We start from the raw sequence: 9,175 nt of genomic DNA on the forward strand, positions 1-9,175 counted from the left end.
GATTTAGAAGTTAGAAATCAGTCTTGACGCCTTACCGGCTATTCCCTATTCCCACTCCTCTGATAAGACAGTAAGGAAGAAAGCCTCTACTGTAAAGGCTAAGGAGGCTGTTTCAGTCTAGTTTTTTAGGACCTCAACCTTTCATTGGATTGGGTTTTGACTCTTCAGTCAGGAAGATTGCTTTTGACTCATTCCCCTCATTCAACAGATCCGCTAGGCCATGAAGTTAGAATGAGGTTGGCCGAAAGGGGCCTTTATATCTTCTATTTCTAGTCCCCTATTATAAGAAGCATAGCATTCCCATTCCATCAATTTAGGGCTATTCCAATACTAAGATAAGGCCTCTTTCTTCTGAATTACTGAATTAGTAGACTGAAGCCATCCCCTATAGAATGATAAAATGAGCTGAGATTCTGTCTTTGATGTTGTGAGACTACCATTTATAGACAGAGATGCTGCCAAGCTGCAAGTCTTCTACCTTACGTTCGTGACTGATCAAATGAAGTAGGCCCTTCTCCTAATCTTTCAATTCGGTATAATTTGATCAAAACAACAAAGAATCTGGGGAAAAGCCTTGGAATCTCATCCCAGCAAGCCTTAGATTCCATGACAATACCCTTCTACCCCTATTCATTCTCCTTGTCTCAACGGAAAGTTAGGGAGGCAATTAGATAGAAAGCAAGTATTTCAGACTCGCATAAAGGCCATAAAATCTTCTTCGACAGGGGGGATGGTAAAGAAAGTCCTAAATCTGACCATAGCTTCTTTATAATTATTCTCATTCCCGATATTTGGATATTGATGTTCCCCTTACTTATCTATCGAACACTGAGGCTAGAGTTGCTTTCCTTAGTAAATCCGCCACAATTTCAATACTTAAATCCAGACGTCTAACTAAGGACCCATGGTCGTTTTCTCAGCCTGATCTTTTTTTCATTTTCAGATTGAAGATAGGTATAGGGCAAACTAAAAGAAAAGACTTAAATCGAGAAAGCTCGGCAAGACATTGAAATTGAAGACTTGCCTTCATATACTGTTTACGGGTCGACTAAAGCAATAAAGAAAGAGACGAAGTCAATCCCTTACGTTGAATTATAGAATTCTAAGGCATTCGCCTCACTAAGACTTCCAGGTTAGGGTCCATAAGGAGATGTTAGCAAAGGATATTCTTCCTAAGGCTTTTATTCCGAACTTTTTGACTCCTCAGACTAATTATCACTTGTTTTTGGGTACAGACCGGGGCCCAACTCTTGGAACTTTTTTTCTTTCTTTTTGACCTTAGTCAAAGTCTTCCTACTAAAGGACTGAAGTGGTGAATAGAATCCGCTTGATTCTCAATCCAATAGTGAAATCCAATAGTAATAGTTTCTTCCGATAATGGAGAGAGAGAATTCGACTTAAGGCATTACGGGGCTTTGTAAGAGATTAAAAGGGCTGATCTCCTCCTTTCATACTAGATCCAGAGGAAGTAGCAGATTCCATCTTCTTTCTTCCTAACTTCAATTTACCCCCGGGAACTTCAAACTGAATTAGGTAACTTCATTAGAAGCCTACTATGACTATGTATAAGTAATAAGTAGAAGTAGTATAAGGAAGGGTAAGTATTAGACTAAATCATACTACGCGGCTTGCAGCTCAATCAATCTTAGTCTTTATGTCTTTATGATTTTGTAAAGGCATGTAGAGCTCTTTTGCGGCTTCTCAATCACACACAGCCTTATCTTTATCACAGGTAAGATAAAAAGAGATGAAGGAACTCGGTCTTCTCAATATCAGGCGGGGTAAATACATCTGACTCAATCCTGCAAGCTCAATCAAGTACCGGGTAAGGTGAGAAGAGATTATAAGGTTTGACTCTTTGAGTTTTCCCCGAATCCCGGGGTCTAGGCCTAATCCTTCTTAGTTTATTCCTTTCTGAGTCTAAGCCTTCAAACTTGCTTTCTTTAGTTACCTGTGCCTAGGTAGCTTAGTTCTATGTCTCCCTTGGGACTAGTAAGATCAGAGGTGGGAAAAGTCTCAAAAGAGAAAGCGAAATTCCATTCTCACTCTTTTTTCTTTTTACTGACGTCTAAATCAATCTAACTCAGAATCTTTGGCTTATCCGAAGATAACTGGAAAGCGCTAAGTTTTGATTTCCTACCGAGGCTTATTGGTTGTTGTTTTGCACGAGTTCTTCTCAATCTCTTTCTCTTTACTGAAGTCTAAATCAATCTAACTCAGAATCACTGAAGGTAATATTAGTTCAGGTTTCACTATCTCTCTCTTATCTTTTTCTTGGTAAATAGGTATTTTTTTGGTTCTTGATCCTGAACCTCGGTCTCGCAACTTCTCCCCTCTCCTTCTTACTACAATTAGAAATAGAAAGAAAAGAAGAATCAACCTTCACAAGAACAAAAACATGAGAGGAAATTCATACTCAATCCCGAGCCTTTATCAATCTGCTGAAACTGAACCTATACAATATTACCTGACCTTCAATCACCTATTGATTCTTGAACGGTAAACACGACTTATGAATGAGACAGAACAGTAAGAAAAGAAGAAACTCAAGATTATTGATCCGTTATTTACAGTTCAAGAAAGAAGAGAGAGGAAAGACAATTGATTAAAGAAGAAAAAGAAAGTGTTGAAAGGAAAGACTCAAGCTCAAACTAGGACTATAATAACCACGAGGTCAAGCTATTTGCATTCTCCTGAACCAGAACTGATATGACTTTCCCCTAAAGTCGCTGCAGCTAATGAATGAATTTACGCTCCTGTAAGAAAGAAAGAAAGATGAATGAGACTCGACCTCAACCCTGAGCTACTAAGCCGAAACCTTCTTGCTTTCAGTGCTTGCTCTTTCTCCTTCCCCTATTGATTCAAAGACGAGGTAAAAGGGTTCGGTAGCTAATGAATTTAATATCCCTGAACCTTGAAACACAGTAAACAAGGTCGGTCGCTTGGCTCCTCTTTATTCTTGAATTCTTTGACTCGGGAGGTAAATGAAATAACTACTGAACGAACCAGATTGAACGAGGGAAACTCAATCACTTTCAGAACCTTTACTGTAAAGAAAAGAAAATCAGACTCAACCTCAAACCTTTGACTGGTAGAAGAAAATGAAAGATGAATTAGATAGAGTTTACGAACTGAACTCAATCACCTGTCCTAGCTACTTACTCCTATTAATTCTCATTCACTCCTTTTCCTATTTATGAACTGTAAACAAAGACGAAAGATTCATTCTCTTGAACTCGTTATTCTTTCACTATTTTACGGTCTCGTTGGCGCCTCTCTGTCTTAGCCGAGCTAGCTTTAGCTTTCTTTGTTTTATTCCTTTCTTGAACTGTAAGAGAAGAAGAAGAATCAGAGAAAGAAAGAGTTCACTCTTCTATTTTATGTCTCACAGCTTCGTTCCTCTCCCCTATTTACCTTATCTTATTCATTCAATCCAGAACCTCTCTAACTCGGTAAAGTGGCTTCTTCGCTTCCTTCGCCCATTCACCTATTTATTTTTTCTTTAACTGTAAACAAGAAACAAGAATGATCCTGAACTACTGAACTTGTCCCTGATTTCACTCTTTCACTCGGTCTCGCAGCTTCGCGCCTTAGCTTTGGTTTAAGACTCAATCACCTATCCTTCCCTTATTTCTGGAGGTAAACTGTATTCTGATTCTTTCACTCTTTTACGAGGTCTATAGAATAGAATAGGTGTTTTACTCGGTAAAGCTGCTTAGCTTCTCTCCTGGACTGATTTCACTATTTTTCGTGTAAGGACCATTGCTGATTGGATACTTTCTCGGGATTTTGGTCCATTTTTTAGGTAATTTAATAGATAGGTAGGATGAGAAGAATCAGGTCAAGCTCCTCTCCCTCGCGGTCAAGCTGCTTCGCTCCTACACCTATTTATTCTTGAACTCGGGTTGAACTATTCGAGAACGAGGTCACCTTCTTTCACCTCTTTCTTCTTTTTCTATTGGTGCCGGAACTAGTTTTCAGGCCATTTGCTCTCGATGAAAGGCCAGAAGTGGAAGTGATAGATGTAGTTATCTTTGTTTGCTGTCAATACATTGCTTCTTTCTTTTCTGGCCCTGGGGAGCTTGTACCTGATCTGCCCGGGAGTCATATTCCTTCTGCCGGCGAGATAGTTCCAATTGTTGTAGTCTCTTTCTTTCTTCGTTAGTACATAATTTCTGGGAGGGATAGAGTTTGTATTTGTATTGACTATAGGCATTGACTAAATAAGCTAAACTATACTGTCAAATAAGAAGGACTCTCCTAAAGCGTATAACGAACCAAAGAAGCCTTGAAATCTAAGAGCTTTCCATGGGGATTGAGTGTTGGAAACCCCTAGGAAGATTCCCATGCAGTCTGACGGGCTGAATACTAGATCGAAAGGCTTCCTTTTATATCAAACTCATTGTACCAGCTCTCAAAGGCTATAAGGTATAAATGGTTTCAATGGCACCCCTCCATTGCCCTTTCCTGGGAAAGTATTCCCACCTGCTAACTAGTTCCTCCCCTTTCCTTTCATGGAGACTTTCTTTTTGGGGACCCGGACCATCATTGTTTGTTTGAGTTATCTACTCCCTTCTCTGAAGAATCAACATAGGAAAATCATTCCACTGAGGGGGCTTGAGGTAGTCTTCTAAAATGAGGGTACCACTTTTCTATTTAATAATTTCAATGTGAATAGAGAATGAACCATACATATTCTTGGAAGATCAGACAGAGCCTCGAGCCTGAAAAGGGGTTACACTAAATTGTTCTCTGATATGCTTTCTAGGAGCAACTCTCAGTCTGAGAACAACCCTTTTTTTCTTTGGTGAGTAAAGGCAAGCGGAACAAGACTTTGTTGAAGCACCATACTCACATACTCTCCCTTCGGTGTGCATGCTACCCGCATAGCTGAAGATTAGGTCTGATACGAGAGAGAAAAAGCATGTAGAAGTTGCCTGACTCACTTAGGTGTAATTGCCGGAATCGTCTCAGAACACCCATTATTAGAAGTGTACATCCCTTGTCTCTTCACGAAGGGGGATTGGAAACTAAGCTCTCCAAAGAAAGAGGGGTGAAACCAACTGCTCGACCAAAGGGAGAGGCCCTATACTAGAAAGAGTTAGAAAACGAAATGGGCCAACCACATCCTACACGTAAGACCGAAAGAGTGAAGTCAAGCTAGACTAGATCTTACCCTCTTTACCTATTGTAATCCGAACATACATGGTTTGGTTACATCCCGGTTTTCCAGTTCTAGTAGCCCTCATAACCATAACCCCATGGATTTTGAAGCACTCCACCATGAATAAAACCTAATCCTTTTTCTGACTTTTCGATCATGATGTGAAAGTGAAACTCGCCCTGTGGTCCTCATTTTCTAAGGAACTCTCTCAATCACACACAAGCAGTGAACAGAATTCCAAGCCTCATCATCATCCTTTCTATGTGAAGAGATGTTAGAGAACTTTTTTGAAGCGTCAAGTCGTAGATTGTTTACCCGAGAATCAGTTCATTCCATTTCCAGATAAATGTAGCCTTGACACTGGAGAGAAATCCCTCTCACTTCGTCGCTCCAAAATCTTTTGGCAAACTACACGAAAGGAATTCCAATAAGAAAAAAAGTGTGAAATGAGAGACTTTAGATATAGTTAGTTATAGTACACTAAAACTATGTATTATGGTAAGGCCAAGAATCGCATAGTCGCAAAGCTTCGTCGTGCCATACACCCTCTCAGCAGCTATCCACACAAGCATATGATGTGTCAGTGTGAATGAATAGAGGCCAAGAACGAGAAAATCCGAGCCGAGGGGTTGACCCTTCGTGAACGTTACAACCGATAACCTCCTTGATTTATTAAAAACTCTATTGTAATTGAAAGACTAAAGAATAAGTATGTATGAACGTCCAGGAAGTTGCAAAGGGATTCCCTAACAACCCTGCAATCATACAGGACGTCAGAATAACAGGTAAGGAATCGGTCGCTGCCTTGAAAGAAAAAGAAAAGAATGAGATCTTGATTCGAAAGTACTGCAACGATTGAGTCTGGTTATAGATAGGTCAAAATCAAACAAACTATACCTTGCCAAAACAAATCGTCATGGCCCAATCATGTATAGTATAGGTCGTAGCAAGCAGGGACTGATATAAGGGTGAGCCAGCCAATAGGAGAGAATAACCTTTTCTTCCCAGCTTCGCTCATTCACCTATCGGTAAAGCAATTCCACTGAACCTCTCCAACTCGGTAAAGCAATTCCGCTGAACCTCTTCTTTATGGTTGAACAATTCTACTGAACCTCTACAACTCGGTCTTACAATTCTATTGCCTGAACCCATTTATTCAGTCTCCTTCACTTATTGGTCTCACTCTCCGGCTCTAAACTGCTTGGTTCTTGATCCTGAACTGCTCTTTCTCCCATTTCTTCTTTCACCTATTCTGTAACCTCTATCTCGAATCTTTTCTTTCCTCTCCCTTTTAACTGTAATGTAAACAAAGAAAATGAAAGAGACCTCAAACCTTTTCCTAGGAGAAGAAAATGAAAGATGCATTCTCCTCTCTATTCCCTTCCCTTATTTATTGAGGTAAATAGAATAGAATAGGTGTTTGTCAGTCTCTTCTCTTTCATTTGATTCTGCTTGAAAGACTCAACAAATTCAATCAAGATTTGCTTCTTCCCCTATTGATTGATTCTTTCTCCTTCACTCAATCACCTATCTTCACCTATTTATTCTTTCAATGAATTAGCTACTGAACCTGTCCCTTTTTATTACCTGACCCTATTATTCATTCAGAATCAAATTCAATCAAGAGTAAATGAAAGCAAAAACAATTCTATTGCTCCATTGCCTGAACCTTTACTGGAGAGTAAAGAAAAGAGAATTTCAAGACTCAAGAATTGTAGAACTGAACTCCGGCTGGAACCTATGGATTCTTTCTCCTTCTCCTCCTATTTCTTTCTGAATGAGACTGTAACGAGCTTTTATTCTTATTTAATTGATGCCTTTGTCTATGTTTTGGGTCATTGACGAGGTAATTAAATTGGAAGGAAAGAGACCTCACTCCTCTCCTTTACAGTCGAGCCGCTTTCGCTCCGTAACCTATCCCACTAATAGCCTGACGAGTGAAAGAAGGGAGAGGAAAGACTCAACAAGATGCATTCTCCGATGATATTCCCTATTTTGTCTTTCATTTCTTGCCTTTCTCAAGGTAAATAGGTGTTTGATTGAACTCGGTCTGTTTGCTCCGGAACCGATATGACCTGACCTGAACTTTACAGTAAAGAAAAGAGAATTGAAAGATTCAAGCAAGACAAGAGAAAGTCAAGAAAGAGAGATGAACCTGCGAACCTATATATATTACCATCTGTTCTTCTTCCTTATTCGAAGTGATTGTTCACCTCTCCCTATTGATTCTTGAACTCGGTAACTAAATAGGCTGAGATTACCTATGGGTCTCAGAATTCCATTGCCTGATCTTTCTCTTCTCTTTCTGCTTATTCATCAAGTGTTTCAATCCTCAACTCTCGATTCATGAGACAGAACAGGACTATTACTGATTCACCTGAACCGATATTGCCATCACTACTTCACCTCCACCTTCTTGTCTTGCTTTCACTCAATCACCTATTTCTTCTTTCACTCTTTCCTTGAACTCGGTAAAGCTATTTTCCTCTCCTTTCTCAACTATTAGTAATTAGTAAAGCGCGGGAGACCTACAACTAGCATAGCAGCCTTCGGTCGTAAAAAGGCTCTAAAGCCCCTACTCCTAAGTTGGAGCAACAAGCAAGGGATTGAGCGCGTCTTCTATGAGAGAACAAAGCATGTCGAAGTCGCCTTATGTCATTTTCTCGGGTAAAAGGTGATTGCGGAAATCATCAGAAGAGCAACCATGAGAAGTGAAGATCAATTGCGGATCTCTTCACGAAAGGATTGGTTTGGTAAAGGCCCTCCTTTTTCTTTTTCTTCTCACTCGCAAACAGGGAATGATCTCGATCCATTCATTCTCCATCCTGTTTTTCGGGTAAGATGTGGAAGTGATTGTTTGATTCTTCCAATTTTCTAATAAGAAGAGACATCGAATTTCTGGGTCTGACTTTATCCCTTCTTTTCTTATTAAGGTTACGGAGCTTTTCGTCTAGGATGTATTAAGAATCTTGAAATAGATTATATCAAGTCAATAGAATGTTGCATCAGGAAAAGTAATGATTCTACGTGTTAAGTGTTGATGATTGGACATGCTCCAATGCAAGGCCATCTAAAATGCATGCGTGAGTTGGGTTGGTGTGGGTTTGGGTGTTAATGAGAATGATGCATGGGTGGGAGCATGACCTGAGCAATAAAATGAGGAGTTTTGATACTAGAGCAAGTACATTACACTAAGACACCCACCAGGACCTTGTTTTTACAATCATCACCCATTAATTGTGAAAGTACATGTGGAGTGGTTGGTTTGTTGTAATTTTTTTCTGGGAGCTAAGCAACATGAAAGAATGATTCCCACAAAATTTCAGATTTTTTTTTACAACTATAGCTATTTTTTCTAATTTCTTATTATTTAATATTTAAAAATTCATTAAAAAAAAATTGGTTGGTTGAAAAACTATGAAACTTGATTTCTAGATCCATTACAATGTCCAATCCATGAATCAATCGAGTTCATGGAAAAAAAACATTATAAAACTTGAGATATTTGACCGTATGACCGTTCAGAAAAATCGTATCTAGGCCTGGCAGACCAAAAATGCCTCAAAATGTACTATATAGGAGGGTGACTAGTCTGCATGGGCTAGGCACGGGGGTACCCCCTATATCTTCCGCCACCCCCATGCCCCAAGCACTATGCGCCGCACATGGGCATATGCTTGGGACATACGGGTGGTGGTTGGAGGTTGAGGGCATTTGACGGCGGTGGTGCTATGGTGCGGTGGCAGAACGCGCACGGTGGGGCAGTGTCGGAACGTTCCCTCGCGCTCGCCCGTCCCGCCCTGCCCCACCCGCGTGCGCCCCGCCCTGCCCCGCCAGCGCACGCGTGCCCCCCGCCCCGCACAGCCCTCGTTCTCCCGCGCGCGCGCCCCGTCCCGCCCCGCCCGCGTGCTTCTGCGTGCGCGCGCCCTGCCCCGCCCAGACCTCGTTCTCCCGCGTGCGCGCGCCCCGTCCCGCCCCGCCCGCATGCTTCGGCGCACGAGCACCCCGCCC

The sequence above is a fragment of the Cucurbita pepo genome, chromosome 2 (genome assembly GCF_057944985.1).
Source record: "Cucurbita pepo subsp. pepo isolate OVF chromosome 2, ASM5794498v1, whole genome shotgun sequence".
NCBI lineage: Eukaryota > Viridiplantae > Streptophyta > Magnoliopsida > Cucurbitales > Cucurbitaceae > Cucurbita > Cucurbita pepo.